The sequence below is a fragment of the Egretta garzetta genome, unplaced genomic scaffold, assembly GCF_000687185.1.
Source record: "Egretta garzetta isolate BGI_Z169 unplaced genomic scaffold, ASM68718v1 scaffold388, whole genome shotgun sequence".
NCBI classification, from domain to species: domain Eukaryota; kingdom Metazoa; phylum Chordata; class Aves; order Pelecaniformes; family Ardeidae; genus Egretta; species Egretta garzetta.
Genome location: NW_009260610.1, coordinates 335,976 through 363,837, shown reverse-complemented (window position 1 = coordinate 363,837; position 27,862 = coordinate 335,976). Strand labels below are relative to the sequence as shown.

The 27,862-nt window shown below is 38.4% G+C and overlaps 1 long non-coding RNA gene across 1 annotated transcript in view; it reads right to left on the bottom strand.

Moving 5' to 3' along the window:
* Window positions 1-7,941: 7,941 nt before the first annotated feature.
* LOC118452900 overlaps window positions 7,942-27,862 on the bottom strand; it is a 20,465-nt gene continuing 544 nt past the window's right edge. The window contains exons 2-3 of the long non-coding RNA XR_004842777.1: window positions 15,430-15,433; window positions 7,942-7,953 (exon numbers count right to left, since the gene is read on the bottom strand). This is a non-coding gene — a long non-coding RNA (uncharacterized LOC118452900). The remainder of the gene's footprint in view (window positions 7,954-15,429; window positions 15,434-27,862) is intronic.

Here is a 27,862-nt window from a genome sequence, read left to right as displayed (position 1 = left end):
ACATGCTAGTCCATTTCAGTGCAAAATAACATAAATTTGCTGTTATGTCCAGCTGGGGTTTCAGATTCCTCTGACAGATGAGGTCTGGCCAAGCTTACTGTGGCACTCAGAGGCTACTGCATGCAACGGTCGACAATGTACTTCTGCCAGAGGCTGCTGCCCTCAAGCATAGTGAGCAGAACAAGGAGCATGTTGAGTCTTTCTGCAGCTGCACCAGTCCATGTTTGGGCATCGCCCAGAGGATTATCTCCTCTGAGTTCAAGACTGGTCAATCTTGACGTGCAGGAAATGTGGTATGGGTTAACAAGGAGCTCCTGATAACTCCTTTGTATTTTAGTATTTATGCAAGAACTGGTAGCAGGAGCAGATGACCCAGGAGGAATGGAGACACTGTCCAAACATGCAAGGGTGGGGTCAGGAAGACTGGAGCCTAACTGGAGTTCAATCTGGCCAGGGGTATGAAGGGCAAAAAGAAGGGAAACTGCAGGTGTATCAAATACAGAAGGAAATCTACGGGAAAGGAGGGCAAAAAACCCCATCCCCTCTGCCAGCCATTGTGGAGCGTTGATGTTAGCAAAGGGAAGCTAAATAGGTGCAGGAAAGTAATGTCTTAAGCTGTTGCTGTGTACATCCAAGCAACTAATTTTATATTTCTCTGCACCAAAAGGAGTACGTTAGAAATTATCACCTCATAGATTTATTCTTCTCCTTTTCTCCTCTTCCACCTTCTCCTCCACACCCTGCCTTTATTCAGAGCAGTATAGGTAAACCGTTAATTTGGAAACTTACCATTAAAGCTTTTTTTTTTGGGGGAAAAAAAAAGTCTACATAAAAATTATGATGAAAACCTGAAATATCACCTAGCATGGTGAACTTCAGAAAATATTGGAATGCATTTCCATCTCTTGAAGGTTAGAAAATTTTGCATCTTTCTTCCATTCGGGGTTGTTTACTGCCATTTGCTGTAGAGAAGAAAAGACAGTTTTGAAGTGCCTGAGTAGTGAAACCAATTTGCATATGAAAAATACCTCTGGAGATGAGGTACTGTACTCAGGGAGATAATTTGTAATTATTAAACTAAACCAAGAGTTGTTACATGCATCCATTTGTGATATGAAGGGATATTTTAGGTTGGCTTGCCATTACTTACAAGTCTCATTTCCTAGAGTAAAACATTTTATTTCTTTTTTTATGTGTTGAGGAATATTACCCTAGTAAAGGCAATTTTGATAACTTAATCATTGTATAAATAAATGCCGTTCAGCAACTTGCAGCTAAATAGAAACAATGTTAATTTTGTTTTACCAGTAGTACTAGTTAGATAACAGGATAAGAGAATTTAAGAAACCTAATGCATACTGAGAGTTATTTCCCTCTTGTAGCAGGAAACTGTGCTACATAAGCTTCAGCTGTTTAGATTCTTTGAAATTCAGAGTCTGATATTTCAGTTAAGACAGTAAAAGTTGGCTTGGTGATAATATGTTAGACTGAACTACAGTAGTTGTAGAGCTGGCATGCATTCATCTCTGCTGCCCTCCTAAGGAGGCAGGTAGCTTCGGGCGGAAGGTCAGGTGCTCAGAGACAGGCAGTATTACCCAAACTATCCCATCTAAGTGTTATTGAAGTGATCTTAAAAGTACTTATCTGAGATTATTGCAGGAGAGAGGGAATTGTCCAGCTAAAGAATCCTTTGGATTGTGGATTTTGTTTCCTTCTTCTATATGTAACTTTTAGTTTAAAAATAGATCTTTTATTTGGTCTTGTTTATTTTCATTATATGGTTTCCTATGTGTGCAGAATGACACACTTCTTTTGTGTCATATGTTTCATAGATAGTCAATCGTATTGAGAAGAACCTTAAAATGAAATGTTTCAATGTTTCGTTATGCCAAGGGGCTGAAAAAGAGCTTGTAATCATAAACTTGTAGTCTTTCAAATCCAGCTAACAGGTTGGCATACCTGCTTGCTATTCTTTTCATAGCCGTTTAATCATGATGGCAAAGTGAAGAAAAAGCTTTTGTTTTTAATTTGGATGCATTACTATTTGTTTACTGTAATGCTAAGATAGATATCAGGATAGTTTTTAAAAATTTCATCTTGTTTTTACTCATTACAATAAGAACTAGATGTTAGGTGTTTTATGTCTTCTAAGATTGTTGAATGAATTCTGTTACTTTCAGTTTTAGATACACTGTAGTAAATGGAACCTTTCAGTAGTACTTGCCTGTGAGATTATGCCCTTAATCTATTTTTAGTCTACTTTGCAAATTTTTCTAAATCTATTGTGTGAATGAAATTATTCCTTCAACTTTTATGCTGTTTCTAAAATGTACTGTTCTTTCAGAAACCTTTTTTATTGATATTTTCTTCTGATATTAGGGTACAGATTTTTCTAATTATACTAATATTGTGTAAAGATATTTTTAACATTTCACACTTATGAATGTAGACTGAGTGAATATTTTAAAAATTTATTTCTGGATATTAAAACTCAATAAGGAAATAAGGAATTGAATCAAGGCCTTTCAATAGGAAACAACAGGCAATCTAAATAATGAACTGTTATACATCTTGCTTATAGAATCATAGAATCGTTTCAGCTGGAAAAGACCTTTAAGGTCATCAAGTCCAATCATTAACCTAACCCTGCCATCCCACCGTTAAACCATGTCCCTCATCTACCCATCTTTTAAATACCTCCAGGGATGGGGACTCGACCGCCTCCCTGGGCAGCCCATTCCTGATGACCCTTTTGTTGAAGAAGTTTTTCCTAATGTCTAGCCTAAACCTGCCCTGGTGCAACTTCAGACCATTTTTCCTCATCCTATTGTCCGTTACCAGGGAGAAGAGACCTAGTCCTGATACAAGCCAGGATGCCGTTGGCCTTCTTGGCCACCTGGGCACACTGCTGGCTCATATTCAGCTGGCTGTCAACCAGTACCCGCAGGTCCTTTTCCACCAGGCAGCTTTCCAGCCACTCTTCTCCAAGCCTGTAGCGCTGCATGGGGTTGTTGTGACCAAAGTGCAGAACCCAGCACTTGGCCTTGTTGAACCTCATACAGTTGGCCTCGGCCCATCGATCCAGCCTGTCCAGGTCTCTCTGCAGAGCCTTCCTACCCTCAAGGAGATTGACCTTCCTGCCCTATTTGGTGCCATCTGCAAACTTACTGAGGGTACACTCAATCCTTGTCCAGATCATTGATAAAGATATTAAACAAGACTGGCCGTAGAACTGAGCCCAGGGGAACACCGTTGGTGACTGGCCGCCAACTGGATTTAACTCAGTTGACCACAACTCTCTGGGCTTGGCCATCCAGCCAGTTTTTTACCCAGCAAAGAGTACACCTGTCTAGGCCATGAACCTCCAGCTTCTCTAGGAGAATACTGTGGGAAACTGTGTCAAAGGCTTTGCTGAAGTCCAGTTAGACAGTATCTACAGCCTTTCCCTCATCTACCAGGCAGGTCATAGAAGGAAATCAGGCAGGACCTGCCTTTCATGAACCCATTCTGGCTGAGCCTGATCCCCTGATTATTCTGCATATGCCTGGTGAGCACACTCAAGATGAACTGCTCTATGGAACTGTTGGAGCAGGCCCAGAGGAGGGCTACAGAAACGATCCGAGGCCTGGAGCACCTCTCTTAGTAGGACAGGCTGGGAGAGTTGGGGTTGTTCAGCCTGGAGAAGAGAAGGCTGCGGGCAGACTTGATTGCGGCCTTTCAGTACCTAAAGGGGGCCTATAGGAAAGATGGGGAAAATCTTTTCAGTAGGGTCAGCTGTGACAGGACAAGGGGTAATGGTTTTAAACTGAAGCAGGGTAGGTTTAGACTGGACATAAGGAAGAAATTCTTTACAATGAGGGTGGTGAAACACTGGAATGGGTTTCCCAGAGAGGTAGTGGAGGCCCCATCCCTGGAAACATTCAAGACCAGGCTGGACAGGGCTCTGAGCCACCTGATCTAGTTAGCGGTGTCCCTGCTCACTGCAGGGGGGTTGGACTAGATGGCCTCTAGGGGTCCCTTCCAACCCAAAACATTCTATGATTCTATGATCTTCCCCGGTACCAAGGTCAGGCTGACAGGTCTGTAGTTCCCTGGATCTTCCTTCCGGCTCTTCTTGTAGATAGACATCACATTTGCCAACCTCCAGTCATCTAGGACCTTCCCTGTTAACCAGGACTGCTGATAAATGATGGAGAGTGGCTTGGCAAGCTCCTCTGCCAGCTTCCTCAGCGCCCTTGGGTGGATCCCATCTGGCCCCATAACCTTGTGGATGTCCAGGTGTCATAGGAGGTCGAAAACTGCTTCTTCCTGGATTATGTGAGGTTTATTCTACTCACCATTCCTGTCTTACAGCTTGGGGGGCTGAGTACCCTGGGGATAACTCGTCAGGCCATTAAAGACTGAGGCAAAGAAGGCGTTAAGTATCTCAGCCTTTTCTTCATCCTTAGTGGCAATGTTCCCCCTTTGCATCCACTAGAGGATGGAGGTTCTCCCTGGCTCTTTTTTTGCTGTTAACGGATTTGTAAAAAGTTTTTTTATGATCTCTTACAACAGTGGCCAGGTTGAGTTCTAGTTGGGCTTTTGCCTTTCTAATTTCCTCTCTACATGACCTGACAAGTTCCCTGTACTCTTGCTGGGTTGCCTGCCCCTTCTTCCAAAGCTGGTAAGCTCTCCTTTTCTTCCTGAGTCTCAGTAAAAGGTCCCTTTTCAGCCAGGCCGGTCATCTTCCCTACTGATTCGTCTTATGGCACATGGGGACAGTCAGCTCCTGTGCCTTTAAGACTTCTTCCTTGAAGAATGTCCAGCCTTCCTGCACCTCTTTGCCCTTCTGGACTGTCTCCCAAGGGACTCTCCCAATCAGTGTTCTGAACAAGCTGAAGTCTGCCCTCCAGAAGTCCATGGTGGTGGTTTTTCTGACCCCCTTATTATATACAGTCTCTGCTTATGCTCAGCCATAAGCCAAAAAATGTATCTGTCCTGAAAGTATCCTTTTAGCTTTATGCAAAGAAATGCACGAGCAGTTGGGTTTGACAGTACATTTTCTTTTTTTTAACTTCCAACACTTGAGAAAGAAAAATAATTTATTTATTTATTTAAGAATTCTGGCCATGAACTATTGTTTTGTTCTCTTACTGGAACTTTTATGGAGCTCTGTCTCAAACTTAGGAGAAAAAATAGTTTTAAACTGTTAGGAGCGTAGTGCAAGTCTGAAGTGCTGTTCAGAAGGATGTAAGCTACCAGTGACAAAAGCACAAGCAGAGGTTTTTGGTTTTTCTGTATGCATCTGCAGCTATCTGAGGGGATGTCAGCTGGTCAGCTGATCCTGTTGTTTTTGGAATATTGGCCTTCCTCCCAAATTTGTGACAAGTTATTCTAGTTAACATCCTAACATCTTTACATCCTAAAGAAAAATTGCCACATTAGCCTCCTTGCAGTAACCTTATTGGCAGTATTGGCAAAGTGGTGATAAGAATGAATCACTGCCTTAATTCTTAGTTTGTTCGGGATAGCTATTAGTTGTTGAAGCAATTAGTGGAGATTTGGTTAGAAAGGAAGGATTTGATTCATTACAAACTTAGTAAACTTGTTAACTCTCATTAGTTCCTCATAAACAGTAGGCTTTAGACTAGGGATCACCCAGCCTTACGACGAGAGAAATTCCCGTTTGAACATATGTGGAATGAGAACGGTTACATCAGCAGAGGCCCCAGATTATCCCTTTCCAAAGAATTTTGGAGAGAGGGTAATAGTTAATTGTTAGAAATACACATACACACATATATGCTTGAGTACACAAGCCTCTATAAAAAGATCAGAAGATAGACAAAAATGCAAAATTAAAAAATTGACTAATTAAGGGACTTGATTTTGGAAGTTGTAGGGACAGGGTCTAATATCTTGAAGTGGCAGTACTGAGGTGCAGCAGATTATTTGAATTCTCAGTCTTTTGTTTTCCTCCTGAAGAAAAGATAATGATTTTGAAGTGGTTGAATTGGCATGCCAAAACTAAAAATACAGGCACCCTTTTCTTTCTTCCCCCTTGTTTTTCCTTGATTGCTCTTCCTCACTCATTCTTCTGCTTACTGGGAATCTACAGCAAGGAGAGGAAATGGCCAGCAGATAAAATAAATATGGCAATATATTAAATCGATATTGCCTCAGTCATGTTTATTCTAGACATCAAGTGCTAATTTCTTCCCACATCTCAAATTTATGATTATATCAGGAAATGGCTGAATGAATTGTGTAATATAACGAATATTTTACTGGACAGGTAGGTGAAATTAAATATATTCAGCAGTGATGTTAATGTAAGACTTTTATAAAGAGAAACTTTGGTAAGGTAGTAACATTTATACATTGTGTGTTTATATACTTCTAAGTGTAAGGAGTAACACTTGGGTCTAGGCTTGTATGGGATTTTGCAGTATATAAAAAACAATACAATCACTAAAATAATACTTGTTCTTAATTCTTATTTATACAAAGCTGCTTCAAATTAATTTATCAATGCAAAGGTCTCTTTAAATGAGCATAAATATACTTTGATTTTTGGTGTGAAAAACAGAAATTAGGTAACAGTTTATAACATGATGGCTAGTGTCTTGATTTCATCATGATATTGAGTAGCAAAATTTTTAAATCTCTCTCCAGTTGTTAATTATGAGATAGTTTACACATGTTAAGTCAACCTCTTCATAAAAAAGACAAAGAAACATCTAATTTCATTTAGCAATGACAATACCTAATGTATTAGTATGACTGAGCATTCATATTAGTTGTTCTGGTCCTCTATACAGTCAGGTTGCAGTTTCACATTATAGCTAATCTGTTAAATTGGGTAGGCAAAACAAAAAAAAAAGCTAAGTCATCTCTTTCAACTTCTTTCATGTGCCAGTACTCTTCAAAAAACCATAGAAAGTTTTGTGTTGGAAGGGACCCCTAGAGGTCATCTAGTCCAACCCCCCTGCCTCGGATCCAGGCCTCGGATGATTTTAGTAGCCTTCCTCTGGACCCGCTCCAACAGTTCCATGTCCTTGTTGTGCTGAGGGCTCCAGAGCTGGACGCAGTACTCCAGGTGAGGTCTCACCAAAGCAGAGTAGAGGGGCAGAATCCCCTCCCTTGACCTGGTGGCCACGCTTCTTTTAATGCAGCCCAGGGTCTGGTTGGCCTTCTGGGCTGCCAGCGCACATTGCTGGCTCACGTCCAGCTTTTCATCCATCAGTACCCCCAAGTCCCTCTCGGCAGAGCTGCTCTGGATACTTTCTTCCCCCAGCCTGTACTGATACTGGGGGTTATTCCGACTCAGGTGCAAGACCTTACACTTGGCCTTGTTGAACCTCATGAGGTTCACACAGACCCACCTCTCCAGCCTGTGCAGATCTCTTTGGATGACATCCCATCCTTCTGGCATATCAACAGTACCACTCAGCTTGACTCTTGCTTGACTCTTGCTTGACTCCTTCAGTGTTGAGCTGATTCAGAGAGCTAAACTGACAGAAAATGATCATGTTTTTCCCTTTGTGTTAATTTTGCCTGATTTAGCTCCTTGAACTGGCTTCCAGTGAGGCCAGGTGAATGCCAGGAGGTAGGTGCAAGCAAAGTGAAGCAACTGTGGAGGAAAGATATTCCTGAGAGCAATGCTGAAACTCTAGCTTGTGTGTGCTGGTAAGAGCTACTGACCGGGCACATTATTCAGGGTTATAGCTGCATTTTACTTTCTACGGACAGTTGGCATCTGTACAAGAATTTTAGATGAATACTAAGCTGGTCACCATAGGGTGTGATTGGAATGACTTTTTGTGGGTCTGTTTTAGACTCTTAGATCTCCTTCATTTGCATAAGTACTTTGAAGCTTGCTTAGCAACTTTTTAAAGCCTTATATGTTATTACAGCTGTGTTAAGCAATATTAGGGTTTTCCTGTTTGTGTGTGAATTAACTCCTCTTGTCTGCTTTGTGATCTGATGATGCTTATTGAAGCCAATGGCAAAACTCCAGCTGACTTCCCAAGGATCTGAATGTGTCCCTTAGTCATGGTATGGAGTTATCCCTCCTGGTGATGCCTGTGATTAATAGAGAAGCAGATTTGGATTTCAGATGTTTTGTAAACTTTTTCCTGAAGAAGACTTTGTGCATAAATGCTTTATGGGATAATGGCTTAAGTTCCTAATGTGTTGCTGGTACGAGACTAACAGTATCAGCCAGGCACTGTAGTACTCACTGATAGGATGTTCACTGCTCTGTGTCCTCCATTACCTAAGGTCCTGTTGAACCCTAGAGCTCCAGAGCATTTCCATAGAGTCATAGAATCGTTTAGGTTGGAAAAGACCTTTAAGATCATCAAGTCCAACAGAGTCATTCCTTTAAGCACAATATAACTAATCTTAAAAGTGTTAAAGCTTTATCTCACTTGTCAGAGCTTTACTGGGAGATACTTCAAAGCCACAGAAGCCCATCTCAAAAATTTCTACTTTGTGTTCCGAGTACTAGGTGTAGTTAGCACTGCATTCACTGACACCTACAGAGAATAGCAGGTGTAAAAGGAGTAAGTAGTAAATTAAATGAAGTGCACTTCTTGGGGGATACAAATAGAACAATAGAGAATCACTCCTGATTTTTACTGTTGCTTTGTTGATTCACATGCTGTTAAACTTCTTGTGAGATTTTTATCTTTAATCTTTTTTTTTATCTTGTGAGATTTTTTTTTATAAGGGGCTAGTATGAGCCTGCATAGGATTGAATGAATGTCCAGTGTAGGTCCTGACAAGACAGTCAAATGGCAACAGTCTGATTTCAGATGACTATGAGCTTATTAAATAATCATTAAGAAGCCCCACAGATTTTAAAGATTTTAAGTAAATAGTTGAATAATGATCTACTATTTAGGCTGTCTTTGCTACCGTGAGAACCAATAGTCAGGGTTTAGCAGACTTCCCGTTTGTTCTGACTGTTTCACAGTAAAAGGAAGCTCTGTGGCTTCATTCCCATCTCCAGTTCTACGTTCTTTCCGGGCATCTCTTATCGAAAGAGAATCATGGATTATGTGACTATCATACAAGACTTAAAACTCTGTAGTCTTCTTCCCTTCCATTCACTTTATGACTCAATATAAAGTTCAGCTTATTTTGTTGCTTTTCTTTCACATTAGTGGTTATTTGGTTTTCTGCTTTTTTGCACCTGAATTCTGAAGTAATAAATACATTAATCTTCTAATGTTTTACCAGAGATCCTTGCTATCATTGGTTCAGAATGCCCTTTGATTAGACAAATATATACATATACTGTGTGAATAAATGGTCTAAGTATCTCCTCATGTGTTCTTAAGTGGTCACGTAAAATCCACTCAGATTTTTCTTTTTTCCTAAGATGTTAACCTAAAATCATTTAGAATTTCCAATTTTCTTTACTAGTTATCCCCATATTGAAAAAAAAAAAAAATCACAATTCTGACTTGGCTAGTAATGAGAATCCTTATGAGATCCATTACATTTAGAGATTTTTATTATGCTTTTAAGTTTCAGCAATTTATCATTTTAGAGTGGGAAACTAGTTCGTGGAACTACTGTCAGTGTTGAAAACTGGAGGAATAGAAAGTAACTTTTCTTCTCTTAACCATAAAGCCCTTGCTTTGCATTCAGCTTGCGCTGATACAAACTGCCACGGAAGAAATGGTGGACACCTTTAAATCAGGACTTGATGCCTGTATGAGCTAGTGATACATCCTGGACTTGTTATATGTGATTCCCTGGAAATCAGTATTTCTAAAAAGAAACAGAATTGGCGTTGGGGGGTGGTGGTGAGAATTTCTCTGCTGTACAGGCTTACACAGCATCCACTGTTGAAGACAGTTAAATATACAAACGTACAAGCATATCTAAATACTATTCCTTGAAAAGAGAAGAGTCCATTTTACATACATACATAGGGCTACCAGTCGTTAACCGAGCATATCTTCATGTCTAGCAATTTGAAAGTGTTTGAAACTTCATAAAAGTGCCTGTGATGATGACATGCCGCGTGCAATGAGCAGTTGAAAGAGACTGGTTGGCATATAATGAGATGGGATTTGATTTCTTAATATTGGTTACAAATTATGATGATTTTAAGAAAATCTGGATATTCTGGATTATTTTGAATATTCTGACATACATTCAGTAGCATTATAAGGAATGTGGATTTTAAAACCTCTTATTTTTAAGAAATAAATTTAAGAAAGACCTTTTAAAACTTGCAAAGGTTTGAAATTCCTCTCTTTCAACTTTTTTTCTCTTGGGTTTTCCTCTTATTGCATGGGAAAACAAAATTCTAATATTGCTTTCTCTCCTTTTCCTCCAATAAAATCAACATAGGTGAAACTGAAGTAAGACAGATGCCAAACCTTGCTCTTAGTGCCAGCTCGGTGGTCTGGCTGGTTGGAGTACAGAAACTTGACCCCTTTGTGCTGCTCTCTCCTGTGTTTTTCCCTTAAGAAAGCCAATACAATCTGCAAAGCCAGCATAGATAAAGAGCTCTGGAGGGTTGTAGTATAGTAGCAAGACTGTTTTGTGACCATGTTCTGAAGGCAGACTGGAGGTGACAGTATTATTTACTTTTGTTGCTTGGGGTCCAAAGAGAGAATAAATTGCTATTGATTTTTGAGACATTACAGTGAAGTGTCTGAATGCCTGCAGAATAGCTGGGTGGCAGGGTAGTCGGAGTCTGCATGGTGCTGTGGTTTGACCCGTCAGGCAGCTAAACACCACACATCCCCTGCAGTGGGATGGGGGAGAGAATGGGGGGGTGGTGGAAGTAAAATTCCTGGGTTGAGATAAAGACAGTTTAATAGGACAGAAAAGGAAGGGAAAATAATAATAATTATAAAAGAATACACAGTTGCACAGTGCAGCTGCTCACCACCCACTGACTGATGCCCAGCCAGTCCCTGAGCAGCAATCACTGCCCCCCGGCCAACTCCCCCCAGTTCATATCCTGGGCACGACGTCATACGGTGTGGGATGCCCCTGTGGCCAGTTGGGGTCAGCTGTCCCGGCTGTGCCCCCTCCCAGCTTCTTGTGCACCTGGCAGAGCAGGGGAAGCTGAAAAGCCCTTACCTCGTGTAAGCCCTGCTTAGCAACAACTAAAGCATCAGTGTTATCAACATTCTTCTCATCCTAAATCCAAAACACAGCACTGTGCCGGCTACTAGGAAGAAAATTAACTCTATCCCAGCCGAAACCAGGACACTGCTTTTGAAATGAAAATCTAATTTTCTTGTTCAGTTGTGGTGGTGTGTTTTTTTATTTTCAGAACCAGTTGCTAGAAAACTTTGTTGTGGATGCCATATTTATTATAAATGTATTTTATCTCTCCAAAGAATATAATCCAGCAGCCATTTTCTAACAATTTGAAATAGATGGATAGGGTTTCGTATACAGCCATCTGTGTACATTACTGTTAAGAAGGGAATGCTGAGTCTTTGCATTAGATCAACCACTTCATTAAAGACCTCTCTTCCAGAGGTATAACAATTTATAAGACAAAAATTGTCTGTATGAAAGTGGAAATGACACGCAACTCAGTTTTCCACACTCTCTCCTCGCAAAGCTGATTTCTGCAGGTTATTCAGGTTCGACATAGTCTACGGGTGGCTGGGTGTCATTTGGGGGTGGTGGTGGGAACCTGCTGCTTTTGGATTTGTTACTTTAAGGTCTTACAGCAACGCTACATTGTAGTGACACCTGCTGGGAGAGACCGAAATGGGAGATGTGAGGCTGTGGCTGGTGGCTGGCGGCTCCTTTCCCGGCAACGGCGTGTGCCCGGGGTGGCAGACCGGGATGAGTCACGGTTTGTAGCTCCCCCGGAGGGCGTCTGCTGTCATTCCTTTCCGAGGAGCTCGGCTCCCCTGCCAGATTTACTGAGCCTCAGAAACTCACTAGAATGTCATTATACGTTTGGATCTCCCAGCTGGGAGTTAAATTCACAGCACCAAAGAACCTAGGTGGATGTGTAAAATAATGATGGAAGCTGTTCGGAACAGTGCATCGCAGGAATTAATCTGCTCTGCTAAGGGGACCATATATCAAAACAAGATTTCCCTCTGTTTTAATTGAGCTACATTTGTGTGTTTACTGTTCTGCAGTGATAATTTGTGACTGGATTCATATCTGTTTGGCTGTTTACTATGGAAAAGGGATTTTCCTGTATGATGAAGCTTCTCAGGACCAGCTTCCAAATGTAAACAAACAGAATCTGATTGATTCTTCAGCTGAAATAGTGTAAGGGGAGCTACAGCTTCCTCCCATCCCCAAGCTGAATTGAGTGAAATTTCAAACACCAAGTTGTAACTTTCAGTTTTCATATTCTGTGGAGAACTGTGAAACGTGCAAATATTTTTTTGACAAAAGTGAGAAGCAATGGCATCATGCCCTTATTCCTGGGCTTCTATAGTCCTATTTTTGCTTGCATCTAGTATAGTTCTCTGATTTGTAGTTTTGATGTACTTGTCTTGAGATTTGCCTCAAAACAATCTGGATACTTGAGCTTGAGCAATAGCTATAATTATTGTGATTTCTGTCCTGGATACTGCCTCAGAGACTTTGTGAAGATTTATGTAAAGCAGTTCCCCGGACAAGATCACAAGGCTTTTGTCTGTTCTTAAAGTTACAGAAACCTATTTTATCTCTACAAATTCTCTGCCATTTTGTCTCCATTCAGTTAAGAAGGTTCTCAGAAGTGACACCAAAACTCTAAGGGCTTCAGACAGTTATCCATAATCTTTTTCTTTTCTCCCCTCTGTCTCCATTCCTTTCCTTGCTCTGAAGGCTGTGTCCTGGTGCAGGATGATGATTCTGGTTGAAGTTGTATTTCTGTTGATACCAGTAGTGCCAGAATCTTTCTCCCTGTATTTATTACCCATCCATAAAAGCTGTTCAAGATTAGTTAATTGCCACAGACAAAGAAAATACATTTTCTCGCTTCTGAGCAGCACAGCTTTGGAAAAGATGAAAGACCCTGAAATTACCTCCCTTTATCTTTCCTAAGTAAGGGCTACTTTTATTCCCCAGACTGACAGACATTAAGCTAGCAGCCTCTCTGTAACAGTGAAGCCATGTAACAATGAGGCTGTGCCAGCAAAGATCAATAACTGCCACTTAGTTGAAGGGTAACAGTCTGTTCCTACCTGAACCAGTAGTTTGCCCATGACAAATAATCCTTGAAGATAATCAGATCACACCACTTGATTTAATTTACTTCCTACAGCAGAAGTATTTGTTCAATGGACCACAAAACCCTCTGGTTGAGCATGGCTTCATATATATTTGTTCATTCATCCTATTCCAGACTATTACATTTTGTTTCTATTTCTTATATCTAAAATTTCTTGCTGTATAGTATTAAAAATAATTTTTCCTTTAAAACATTCTCTACTTCAACTCCCTACAGCAACTTCCTAGCCCAGTAAGCGCCAGCTTCTAAAGAGATAAAACTCAAAATAAGTTCTGACGGTGTCGTTTAATATCATCTCATGAGAGACAGGTGATGGTCTGTCTGCTCCCTTTCTGCTGCTCCTGGCAGACTCTTCCATCCAAGAAATATTTACAGTTAACTTTCTGTGGAAGCTACTGGAATGTCTTGCCCTGTGTTTTCTTGAGAGCCAAGAGAAAGCTCAAAAGTGAATTTGTACGAGCCAGGCCAGCCTGTCTTCCTTGCATTGATATTCTGCTGCTGTCCTTTGATTCTTCATTGTTGGGTGACTTCTAAACTTGTGTCGTGATGCTTGATCTTAATGCTTGTACTGACTTATCTAAGGAATGTTTTACTTTTTAATATTTAACCTATGAAACAGCACAATGATTTTTATATAGTATGTATTATCATTTTTTGGCCATGTAGGTTATCATCTCTTACAACTTAGCACCTGGTATCAAATGAGTTAATGCTGTTGGTCTGCACAGAAACTATTTTTATGATAAAATTACTTTGAAAAAATGTAGTTTAATTGAAATCCCATTTAAAGGGTAAAATTATGTTATTGATTATGATCAAAATGTCCCAGTCGCTGATGAATTCATCAATTTCTGTTTTAGACGTGTTATAAATCTTTTAGTGGAGGCAGGGGAATGTGAATGAGATGAATATTTTCAAATTATAGTGGCACATTACTTTTTATGGATAAGTTTTTTGTTCTTTGCAATGTACCTGTGAATGGAAATGGCTTTTTAAGAGCTGCTGTAGAAAAATAACACACAATGAAACCTACATTATAAATCAAGTTGAAATCAAACTGGTTTATGCCAATAAAAAGCATGTTTAAAAAATCATGACAAACTGTTTCAAAGCTTGCTGAAAAATTATTTCAGTAGTTACTCTGCTAGAGGAAAAAATGTGTAGTAAATAAGTGTAAAAGATTTAGCTTTCAAGGATAGTGAGGGATTAGACCAATATTTTTTAAGTACTGTAAGTTGCAACATCTTTCATTCAAGTTTCCAGGTCAAGATTCATAAAGCAGGATTTATTTCCTGCATTAATTTGAAGCTTATCTATGATGAATCTGTATTATAGACCTGTAGCATTGTTATTTGTGGCAATGAGAAAGTCTTAAGAATAGAAACTACTCACCAGTAATTGTATTTTCCAAGATGTACACCACCTTACTGTAAGTGGGAAATCTTCATTTTTCTGCGTGGAGGAGGTGGATCGTAAATTGGGTACAATTTGGAAGATACTTTACCTCCACCTAACTTCCCAGAATAATCAGGCTTCTGGGGCAGGGTCTGAGCACAGCTAATTCACTTAGCATCAATTTCTATTCAAAACATGCCTTGTGATACCAACCTTTTACACAGGCAGTGGGTGGTTCAGAGCACTGACAGAAAGCTGTAGGTGAGAAACTGGCTGCATGTACAATTGTCTGCTTCTATAAGTGTATTCCAAGCTCCTAGCCAAGCTAGGACAGGGAAACTGACCATCCCTACAGTTGAAGCTGGGACCTTTTGTAGCAATAAAAGATTCATGAGGCAATAGAGTCAGCTTCTGTAAGTGCCGAGGCGGGTGTGATTTGTAGGCTGTGATCCCTTTGTGCGCACAGTGACCCAGATGCTGCGGTGGGAGTGGAACAACCCCCTCCTGGTCCTCTCTACAGCTCAAGAGCTTTTTCCTAGGAAGAAGTTGTGGCTTCTGGGTGACCATGGCCTGGAAATCAGCACTCCTGCTTTCAGATGAGTGCTCTAATTAGAATATTATTGTATGAATGAAGGACTCTTCTCTAACTGAAGTAAAATCACTATCGGTGTGCTGCTAGCATAGTTTTGTACAGTCATTTTTAAACTATTAAGTATGTTTGTGCTTGGCATTGCTTACAAAATTTTACTGAGCTGTGAGGACTGTTCCTTCATGAACAGAGGGTGAGGCTCCTTGGGCTGTGATTCATGATGGAAGGTACCTGGTACCTGCCTGAGATATTGCCATTGTTCCTCCTGCTGCTTGTTATGCCAATGATGGTCTGTGCTCTCTCTGTTTTTAAGGGGTTTATAACTGTGCTACATAAACTGCACTGAGAAACTGATGATGGTTTTGAGAAGTTTTTTGATGAGGGCTTGGTTTTTTGGTTTTTGTGTTTTGTTTTGTTTTTTTTTTAATTAGCTGAATCAGTTCCTCATGTCATAACCAAGAAGTCAATCTCCTGCTGCAGTAGTGGGGAGAATGGCAACTTCATAATGTGGTATATCAATCCGAGTGTTTGTAGCATGAAGCTACAGACAGACTGCTTTTTATAATGAGGTCCTTTAATATGGCTTGTCTGCAACACTGAAAATACTAAGCATGCTGATTTTCTCTCCAGACAGCAGATATTTAGTATACTTGAGTAAAGCAAAGCGTACTGAAAGATGGAAGAAACACTGGTGTGTTTCTTTGGTTTGCTATTTAAGGAGGTGCCTGACTGTCCAGAGGAGGGTGTACATTCTTCATTGCCAGGATATAGGGAGGAAAAGGGAAAGAAAGAAAGAAATTGGGTTTTTTTGATGATACTTGTAGCAGATGGAGCTTTCTTCCCCCTTTCCATATTTAACCATAGCCCTTGTAAAGGTATTTAAGTGCTGCACAGTTGTGTAGAATAATAAATTGTAAAAAGGAAGATTATTGGGGAGGGGGAACATTATAATTATTCTAATCTTACTGAGAAAATGAATCAAACTCCAAATTAGGGGAGTGTTTATAAATACAGGAATTTAAGAAGAGTTAATAAGTAATAGATGTTGCTGTTACACCGGTAACAGGACTTGCAGATGCTCTGTAATCATCTGAATAGACTGTGATGTAGCTTATGAGCAACCTGTTAGATTCCCTAATCAGTTAATTAATCACTTGGTACATTAATTTTCATAGCCTGTTATGAACTATTTATAATGCCAGTCTTTGAACTTGTATGGAGATGTGGGTTCCTCAAGAGCGAAGAGACTAGCGTGACCGTGTCATAGTTGTCAAAGAGAGATTACTCAACAGAGCTGGAGAACATCTGCTTATTCAGACCACCCTGCTCAAGCAAGAGGCCAATAGCCATCTCTGTGTTAGGAATTGGAGCTCCTTCCTAGTTTTGAGTTTCAGGCTGGGGAATTTAATTTCCATTATCTAAAATCTAATCTCCCAGAAAATCCATGTTATCCTTGAATCTTCTGAACATGCAAATCTATGTCTCAGTCCTCTAGTTCTTGCAGCAAATCCATCTGCATGTGGCTGTCCACATCAGTCTACTAGTTATGCTAGTGGTACTTATGAATATCATAGAGCTGGTAGTAACAGACTAAAAGTATTTGGCTGCTGAAGTTTAAATTAGAAATTAAATTGAATCTGGAGTCTGAAACTCCATAAATAAATAAAAATAATAATAGTTTCCTGAATAGAATTGGAAGGAAAACTTAGGTCTTGGAAAACAGGGTGCATTTTAGTAAAAGAAAGAGTGCCACTACCAGAGAAGTAGAAGGGGTACTGTCCAGACTTTACTGTCACTATTAAAACCAGTTAACTTTTATCTGTCAAGGGTTCACTGTCTACCTACAGCAAGTGTAACCTTCAAAGATGTAATACTGCCTTAAAGAAATGCTTTTAATATTTCTCGGGAAATGTTATGCTATAGGTCTAAGGCAGTGTGGGTGGCCACAGAAGCTACCCTTTGTTGCAGGCCCTGAGGATTTGTTGTAGAGGTTCAGAAACCTTTGAGGTTGTGAGCAACGTTTCACTCATCTGAACAGTGGGAGCAGAGAAAACACAACTAATAGGTTTTTGTACTTAAACTATTTTCTGCTATGGTGTAGAGGATAACAAGCTGAAGAGAAACTTTATAATAACCTTTATTCTGGTTGCCTCCATCAATATGTATTTTTTCCTGTGGAGAAAAGTATCTATTTTTTCCTGATTACTTCTGTATTAGAGATTGCTGACTCATGCTAGTGTTATAATTATTTTAGGCTAGGGGCTGTCTGGGCATCAGTTGCCTGGTGGTGAGCATATGGGAGTGTTTTGGTTGTTTGGTTGTTTTTTTTTTTTTAATGACATGGTTTTGTTTTATCTTTGGGTTTTGGAGTTGTTTTCTTTTAAACTGTCTTTATCTCAACCGATGAGTTTTCTAACTTTTGTTCTTCTGATTCTCTTCCCTATCCTGCTGGGAGGGAATGAGCGGCTGTGTGGGGCTTAGCTGCCTACCTGGGTTAACCTCAGAAGCGTGAGTTTTCCTCTGTTGCCCCCATCAACCAAAACAGGCAATCTGGCTTTAGAGTGATAATAGTATATAATGCATGGGACCATGTGGTTTTAAACTTTCTTGATGTACGAAGTAGCACGTTATTGGACAGCAAAGGTTAGTCTACCACATGATAGCTATACAAATGTATTTTCATTTTTCACCTAGTATTGTAATGCAGTCAGAAGATCTGCTTGAACTATGAACAAACTACCAAACAGGAACACATAAATAAATGAAGTTGAAATGAAAGCAAACTCTAGTCACCCATCAACAAAAAACTGCACTCAACATCAGCTAGTGTTTTCAAAAAGTTGTATTATCTCCCTTTTGATTCTATGCCTCAACAGGGGAGCACGACTTGGTGGTTTTTTGGGTTGGGTTTTGGGTTTTTTGGGCTGAGAATCAAAGAAAATGCTCAAAATGTCTGTATTTTTGAGTATTTATGATCCTGCCTAAAAGAAGAAATAATATACATAATTTGGGGATCTTGATATATACTTTACATCTTATTTACAGACTTTAGTTTTTGAAACTGGTTTCCAAAGCAACCTGACTGCTTGGGTTGTAATCCATTGAATGGATAAGAACAGTATTCTTGAAAAAGAATTATGTAGATTGTAATCACAGGCAGCACAAAGGTCACATGAGAAGTATTGAGAGCTTCATCCAGCTTTGTTCAGGGGTTGGCAAAACAACGTTCTGAGGTTATAAAGCAGTAAAGGTGTGTTTTAGCGGAGCTTAAAATCAGGTTTTTTTCTAAGACAACAGTAACAACTCTTAGTCAATAATGACTTGCATTGTGTTTGTAGCAGTGACCTAGAGGTGAAAGGCTCCACATCTCATTTCCAACCCTCTGAGCCATGTAGTCCTCCATAATTTAATTTGATGCAAAGCAATTATCAGCCAATTGATTTTCATTGATTGTGCTGTAGGACAGAAACTTTCCTGTTGCAGCAAACAAGAACTTCTTCTGGGACAGCCTTCCACCCGTATTCAGAGTAAGCAGAGAAATGTTTAAAGCTATCAAACTGTAGCTCTTAAAGACCTTAGACATCAGTAGATAGTAAGTTTCTTGCTTTACTTTTTGTGTCAGCATATTCCCTCTGAGCTTTCTTGAGCAGTTCTTTGTCCTTTTGTTGTCCCTTACTTGTGCTTTCTTCTGGTTTAATGCTTGCTTACTTTCTCCTTCCCCCACCCTCCTATTTCTTGACTATTTTCTAGTATCTTTTTCTCTCTTCCCCATCACAGTATTTTCAATTGACAGATGACTCTTCAGTCTTCCTCTTAGACACGTGTTCGGTCTCTCTTTATTCATTTCTGCTATATTTGATTACCCTGTATTGCTGTTCTTCTTGGATCCCCATTCTCTAGTCCTTTATCTCACGATCTGTTGCTCAGTCCCAATCATGCTTCCCCCTCCCCTTACTTAAATTATTGTCTTTGGTTTTCAACTTTAAAGTGGCAAAGTCAGAAATTATTTTTTTCTCTTTCCTTTTTTTTTTTTTTTTTTTTTTTTTCTCATTTAACTTAACCTTAGAAAGAAGGGCTGAAAGTATTTCAGGTCCGAAAGTCCAAAGAGTCTTTTGATGTACACAATAATAATTGGATTTTGAGTTTGCTGTTTTAGATTTGTAATGCTTTATTCAACTAAAGAGGGTAACTGTGGATTGGCTTTTGCTAGTCTCTTGGATTTAAAATGTTTTTTAGCATATATGAATAGTATCAGAGCCAAGGGATTTATAACTTTTTCACTTGTCTCAAAAATAATGGCAGAGCTTGCTTTTTTCTCAGAAATTATTTGCATTTATAATGTACATTATTAATTTATATTAATAATTTACAATTATTAATATTTGAAATTGTCTAGAAATGTAAAGAATGAGACATGCCTGTGACTTATCTCCTTGGCAATATAATCATGCAAATGATAACTAGTGATACTGGGTGGGTTGATCTTTTTCTTTTTCTTTTTTTTTTTTTTTCTTAAGATTAAGTTACAAATCTTGAAAAGAGAAAATAAAGACACCCAAGACAGCTTTTCTGCTTAGTACCTATTTCATACAATCATAGGATAATTCAGATTGGAAGGGACCTCAGAAAGTCATCTAGTCCAAACTCCTGGTCAAAACACAGTCAGTTCAGACCAGGCTGCTCAGGTCTTGAGTCCAGTCAGGTCTCAATGATCTTCAAGAATGGAGATTCCACAACCTCTTCGGGTAACGTCTTCTAAGGCTTGATTGTTCCTTTTCAATAAGGAACACATGAGAAGAGAAAGGGTTGGATATTAAGAAAAACATTTCTATGTTCTTAACCCACCTGGCAGGTTTGGTTCTTGCTTCTAAGAATTTATGATCTGACCAAGGATGATGACATAGGCCATGTATGTAATGTCTTGATAAAATAAGTATATTCATACTGTCTTCCTTGTTTGGCTGTCTTATGAGAGCTAGTGGAAAGTATTTTGAGGACATAACACCAGCCCAAATTTGCCAGTGTTCTGTCTTTAGTAAAGTTTGATACTATCTTCAGAAGTCAGTGAGCAATTTAAGAGTATTCTTCCCAATGTCCCATTCTAGTCCCCCTTTTTAAGTCTCTTAATCTACTACAGCTATGTTGTCAGTTCTGCCCCTTGCCCCTTACAAGAGTGTTTTCTGTTTTAAGGTCAGACTGAAGCTGGACATCATTTTGGAAGGACGTAAGGACAAGGCAGACATTCAGTCTTTCCCTGTAGTTTAGGATTTTTCTGAGCCAGAGTTTGAAACTATGCTTTTACTTACTAAGCATTGATAGAGTTTTTTCCTTGTACTTATCTAATTACCTTTTGAACCCATGTATAGATAAGGAAAGGATTGATTGGGGGAGACTATGGTCATCAGAAACATGGAGAGACTGTTCTGTGTGACTAGTGGCAACAGAGCACAGTTAAGGGGAGCTTGATGTCAAGGAAAAAAAAAAGGAAGGCGGTGACATTATGAACAGATTTTAAGGAGAGCAGTAAAAACTTCAAATGGAAATGTTAATGTGAGAAACTAATACTGTTTAACAACTTAACAGTTTTTTCCCAGGAAAATGGATTTTGGGTATAAATGGTTAAGAAGGAGGATGTACCATCTCATAGCTCATGCTTCTGAGCTCCATACTGAAACCTTGGGAAATTGGGCTATATTATATGTATCAATCGAGGGTAATGCATAACTAGTATAATATTTGGGGTTTCATTAGTTTTATTACTGCCCAGCAGCAAGTTAAAATCACTTTTCTGCTATGTAAGCATAGGTATCCTTAAGTATTTTTCCATGAAGCTTGAGTGTGTAATATTGGAAAGATTGGGAAAGACTGATTTACTACCTAACAATGAAGATAATATATGTAGTTTGTGAGTATTTATGTAATTATGAAGGCAAAGGTAAAAGCTATTCTGTAAATTAAATAGGGATAATAATAGAGACAGATGAAACTTTGTAAAATAATAATAAAATTAAACCTGTTAAACTAATCCTCCTCAACCTAGTGAATAAAGGGAAAAATGAAGTAATGTCTTATGAGTGTCTGTTAGCAATTAGCATTGGGAACATTTATTTGATTAGCATCAGTTTGTGAAAACAACAGTGTGTCACTGCATTTTTTTTTTTCCAGTTTAAAATAAACTCAGCTTGAAAAGCTTAAGAAATCTTTACCTCTTTAGCTACTGCAGGTAGATGCATTTAATCTGAAAATTAATCTGTTCAAAAAATGAAGTCAGGCTATGCCATATAAAGTATGCAACATCATCAGTTCCCTTTGAATACGTGGCTTCTGAGAGAGCCCAGCAACTCAGAGGTATAATTTGGCACTTTACAGAACTGAAATCCTACTCAGTTGTCCTGATAGCTCATCTTAGAAGTTAAAAAAAAAAAAAAAAAAAAAAAAAAAAAAGTGTGGTATTCAATAAAGATGGATTGTTTTACCTGCTCAGAGATTACAGCAGAGCATAAGAAAGGATGCAGTATTTGTGACCCAATGTTTTCTTACTACTGAGCTCTTGCAAGTAGAGCAAGGAATTATGGCCACCACAGTTTATGCGGCACGTAGAATTTTAAAACTATCAGTAGTTGACAAAGCCTGCTGGTTTATAAATTTCTTTTTAAAACACTGTCATCAGAGGAAGAGAGCCTGATATGTGATAAAATATTTTGTCTTACATATTATTTTCCTAGTTTACTAGTACTCCTTCATCCGGAGGCTTTAGAACACTTCTGATAGGTTAGGGGTCTTGAAACTCTATGCTAGGAGTCCCAAGCAGTGGTGTGCAATGAAGAACTTAACTTGAAATAATTTGGGGGCAGAATGACAGATCAGTGGCAAGATCAGTAAGTGTGTAGGGGAGAAATCAATTTATAACAGATAAGTCACTACTTGCTAATGGATTAATTAAATAGCCAAGAGTAATCACTTAGATGATTTCTAGAGTATGATGCATTAAGGGATGATACTGTAGTGTTCTTTGAGTTATTGTTCCTTTTTCTGTATGTATTTGAAATAGAAAACTGCTTCATACATAAGGAGAACGCAATTTTATTTGTAGTTTATTGGTCAATGAAGTTCAAGATACCATGATTACAAGCATTAAACAGTAGGTCATAAATAAGAACAATATTGGTATTTCTGGTAAGTTTTCAGTTTTCAGACATCATTTAACTTCAAATCATAGTCATCACTGCACAAGTAGTTAAAAGTCTATTATCTTAGTATATTAATATATTGCATGCTAACTAATTTATCTGTGGACATTTTGCAGTATTACATGTGTCAGATATAATTATGGCCTCAGGTGACTAGGGCTAGGTTTTACAGCTTGCACACACACATACTTAAGAGTTTGAGTAAGTAAGAAAGCAGAATTATTTGGATATAACTAATAGGATCCTGAAAAGAATCATTTAGGATAGTGGAGACTATTAAAAAAATGACAAACCCATAAAACATAGAGAAAGATGCTTTTTTAGATGCCAAATGTGTGTCAACAATAAACAGAGAATTTGGTGTTACAGAAAGCAGTATTTTAAAAAGGAATGATCAGTACTTTGCTATTAATCATTTGTATACGAGTCATATTCAAGGCAATGTTAAAGATGATCATCTTGAGTTCTGAACTCTACTAAAAAAAATAGATTTAGACTTCAGCATAGGTTGAATGTCCAACTGCAGATCACTTCATATGAATCAATGCATTCTACAAGATTGTTTTCAAAATGTTTCTAATTAATTTTGGGCACTTTCATTGGTTTGTATGATAGCAGTAATTCACACAGATATTTGAAAGAAGCAACTGCCTGTTAACAATATGTTTTTGTTTTTCATTGTGGTGTCAGATATGCATTTTGGAGGAATATGCACATAAACAACTTTATATGGCTCATATTTGTGTAGGCTATGTTAGGAGTAAAAGATTAAAATTAGTAGAACAGTAGTGGTATAAAATGGTGTGAGCCAGGTTCATTCCATGAGTATAGCTAACTTTAAATATATTATCACAGTATTTTACTATATATTTATTAACCTTTATGGAATTAGTATGTATTTTAAGCCCTCTTATTTGCATACTTGCCCTATAACAATATATTGCCATTAGGGATCTTACATAAATAGACATATTCAGAAACTATAATTTTCTTGCAAATTCAGTTTTGTCACTAAATGCTAGGCAGACAATGAAAATATTACTGTGGTTAACATTTGCTTTTATTCAATTAATGAGTAATTATGAGAGAGCTTACTTTCCTTAAGTGCAGTTATCTCCTCGTGTTTTTAGTGGCTTGCAGTTCATTATGTTTCTAAATGAAAAATAATACAAGCCAAGGAGTAAATGCCATTTGGGATTACAGTTGATGATGACCCCCAGTCTGGCTCATCATTTCCAATATTTCCATCTTGTGCTTCTAAAGATTTTCAAAGTAATTGAATCTTTCCTTTTTGTGACTGAACTCCAGAGGGGCTTTTTCAATTCCCCTGTTTTCTATTATAACCATAAAATTAAATTTTTTTATCCCAGGGCCTCTATGTTAGTAAAATTTCTTTAGACACAGATTAAATATAAAAGCCTTCTGACTGGGAAGAAAAGAGATTTAGCTTCATTTTACTAATTGGGTCTGATAAAAAGCAGGTCTTGTAAAACTATAGGCAAGGAAAGAAATTTGTGGGCTTGCCAACACAAAAAAGCCCAAACCCACAACAAAACAAAACTGCTACAGTTCAAGCTATGGGAAGCATCATTGACAGTACTCTGTATACTTGTGTTTCTTAAAATGAGATTTCATTTAAAGGTCCTAATAGTTTTATAGGAATATCCAACTGATTTGTCCTTCAAGACTAGTAAGGGCTTTTTTGGGTTTTGTTTGTTTGTTTGTTTGTTTGTTTTTGGTTTTTGGTTGGTTTGTTTGGTTTTTTACCTCAAAGGCAACTCAGTTCTGAACTGAAAATGTGTTCCCTGAATCACTCTTCAGCTTTCAAAGTCAGTGTGGTCTAACCCTGTCTATCAGAAGTGGGAAAGGAGACCGCATTTCATGAGTTTCTCCCAGTTCAGGTACCTTGTGTAACTGTGCAGCAGTGCAGTAATACCTGCAGGTGAGGCTCATTTGACAGAAGCGAATCTGAGATAGAGTCTTTTGGTGCAAATCCCATTTATTGGTGCTCGACAACAATGAAAGAATATTTGAAAGAAAGGAGAAACAGCTTGTCTTTTGCTCTCTTAAAATAAAAGGTGTTCTTGATAGGCATTTGAAAGAAATAAACAGACTACCAAAACCCTGACTGCTGAGTATTTCTAAGAATAGAATATACAAAGAAGTCGTCACTTAATAGAAATCAGTTTACTGACAGAATTATGACACAACAAATTAGACTTTAAGACATTTCTTCAACTAGATTGTATAAACCTGTAGGGTTTAGGTTTTTTTTTTTCTTTGGTTGGTTGGTTTGGTTGGTTTGGTTTTCAGTAGTGACTGGTGGTAGAATTTTTCAAAACCAAGATCCATTTTTCTGTATTGCTGTGGCCTAGTGACAAAATTATCTAACAAAGCCATATGGGCTACCTGAAATCTGTTTGTTCTGGCTTCGGTGCTTCTCTTTGTAGTAAAGCCCGTTGTGTAATCAAATATTTAAATACTTTGCAGCATATGTGACAGAGTGACATAAATAATTTTATTGTGATGATGGATGACATAATGGCATAATATGAATAACAAATAATAAACGCTCTAATTCTAGATAGATGTTTATAGCACTAGAGATCGTTCATCTTTTTAATCTTTTTTTTTTTTTAATCTAGTGATCTGTTAGACATCAGTACATTCAGAAAAAGTATATTTTGAATGTTAAGTCTTCACTTTGTGGTGATTTTCTTGCAATCTTTGCTATACCGTGGAGAACTTAGGTTGTATACATCTTATTTCACTTTGGATGTTCATATTTGAGGACTTAGCTGTTGTCTAAATCCAGAGACACACTGGTATGAAAGTCCTGTTGTACTAGATCCTGTGGTGTTAGTGTGAAGAAGGAGGAAATGTATTTGTGTTACCTGAAAATTTTTAGATTTTTTAAATAATAATCTGTAGATCCAGTCCCCTTAGGAAACAAATATTATCCAGAATGGGGACATAAATTAATATAGAAAATTTAAGATTTATTCATATGGGAAAAATTCCAGTGCTCTGTAATATGGGGGGGCGGAATATTGTAGTTTTTTCTTTAAAGTATAACTAACACAATCTGTTACTCAGTAAAGTAAAATTATTTCCGTGGAAACCATATTTGGAAGAAACCCCAGGGCATGAGGCACTGTCTTCCTGCCAGTGAACGGCAGGTCTACTGTTGCCACAGACCAGCGTACAGCTTTTCTTGCAACAAATTTATGGATATTAATACTGGAAGAAAGTAAATTTTAAGGTGTACATGACAAATATTTAATTTCTGACCTAGCCCTGATCTGTGCAGCCTTGAAATAGTATTATCTTAATCAATGGCAATCTTTGCTACTAGACTTCAAATTAAAGTAATTCTGGGGGGCTTTTTTTGGGGGGGGGGGGGGGCATTTTTTTTTCCATCAACTATAGATTTCTATTCCCCTTAGTTTGAACTGCAGCTTCTTGAAATGCTATTGAGCGTTTAAGCATTTCTGCCATGTGCAAGGAAAGTCACAATTTCAATGATGGGTGAAATGTTGCATGTTTATAATAATCTTAAAATTTATCACGTGTTTTGGAAATTGGGAAAGAAATATGCCATTAAATACTAATTCTGAAAAAAAAAAATCTCAGTGATGAGCATGTATGTGAGTTTCCTTACTCTTTTGTCATTGTTTTGTCCATTTTTACTTTTAAATTAAAGTTCAAAATACTTACAATAATAATGTTGTACTTTTAATAGCTGAGGTGGACTTTCAATTCAACTTCCCATTTTTCCTTAATACATTTCGAGTTTTAGATTTTTTTTTTCTTGGATGTTTGAAATTGTATTTCAGAAAAGTACTACATCAACATTACTAACATTACAGTGTTTCATATAATGATTTTTAATATGAAAATGAACATTGAATGTCAATTTTGGGATACTATAACTAGGATACTAGGGATGATTCAGAGTAATGACTCATGTAATGTTCATGTCCTGTTTTTACACATATATGCTGTCCTTATGACCTTTCAGTTCAAAGATCAGGTTTTTTTAATAATCCATTGGTCAAAGCAAGCAATGCCAGGTGAAGAATTGGGCATCAACTTAGTGGCAACATGATATTTAATTTTTAAGCATCTGATTAACTTAAGTGTTGAGTTTTTTAATGAAATGTGGGAGGTGCAAGAATATACACAGACTATTGATAACCTGATGTGTGTGCCTCTGAAAAGACTATCCAGAAAGAATAATGATTATTGGACAGCTTTCACAATAATGTTCTGCTTTATGGGAACATTTTCCGAGTAGGAGACTGATCATTCAAATTTGTTACAGATTGTCCTGTGAAGACTGAGAGCCTGGAAGTTGCAGGGCTGCCTTCTGAGTTGCTTTGGAATATCTTCCCCTTAAAGGAAAAGATTAAGAGTTTTTATGAACTTTCATATTGTAAACAACAGCTTTGTGCTTTTTCACCCCTTATTCTCATGTTCTTCTGTCATGATCCTGATGTCTTTTGCATTGGGCACTCATCACCACTGCCACTCATCTTCTATAGGAGCCAAATGTAGGACATAGCTGGCTGGCAGTCCATGGATCTTCTTCATAATTGTACCTCGCACATGGGCTTCCAGTGTGGGAAAGAGATGCTGTAATGTGCAACAGTTTGGTACCACAGCCTACTTGTAGACATTTGGGTGAATGCAGTAAGGTGGCACCAAGACACTTGGGTTTATAGAGTCTATGATGTATGAGGAGGACAGAACAGGCTGTGTTCAGTTTTAGGAAGAGAACATGAAGAAGTGTTATTGCTGTCTAGAACTATTTAATGGGAAGATATACAGCAAAATGGAGTTCTTCTCACAGGTACATGGTGATAGGACAAGAGATAACAGACATGAGGTAAAAAAGAATGTTATATATAAGGGGAAAAAAAGCACGACAGTACTCAAACATTGGGACAGGCTGCCTGGAGAGGCTGTAGAATCTCCTTCCTTGATATTCGTGCCTTGACTGCACACAGCCCTGAGCACCCTGATATAACTGGGTCTGCTTTAGGCAGTGGTGTGGACTAGATGACACCCATAGGAAGGTCTCTTCCAGCCTTTATAACTCTGTGATTATGTGACTCAACCCAGGGTCCTCATCAGTCATGCTGGTATTAGGTGTCCATCTGTCGTGGTTTAACCTGGCTGGCAGCTAAGCACCACGTAGCCGCTCGCTCACTCCCCCCCCTTCCTCAGTGGGATGGGGGAGAGAATCGTAGGAAAGGAAAAAAAAGTAAGACCCGTGGGTTGAGATAGAGACAGTTTAATAAGAGAGAAGAATAACAATAGTAATAATAATAATGGTACGAGAATATACAGATTATATATAAAACAAGTGATGCACAATGCAATTGCTCACCACCCTCTGACCGGTGCCCAGCCCGTCCCGAGCAGCGATCACTCCCCCCGAGCCGCGATCACACAGCCAGAGCTGCGACCACTCCACCT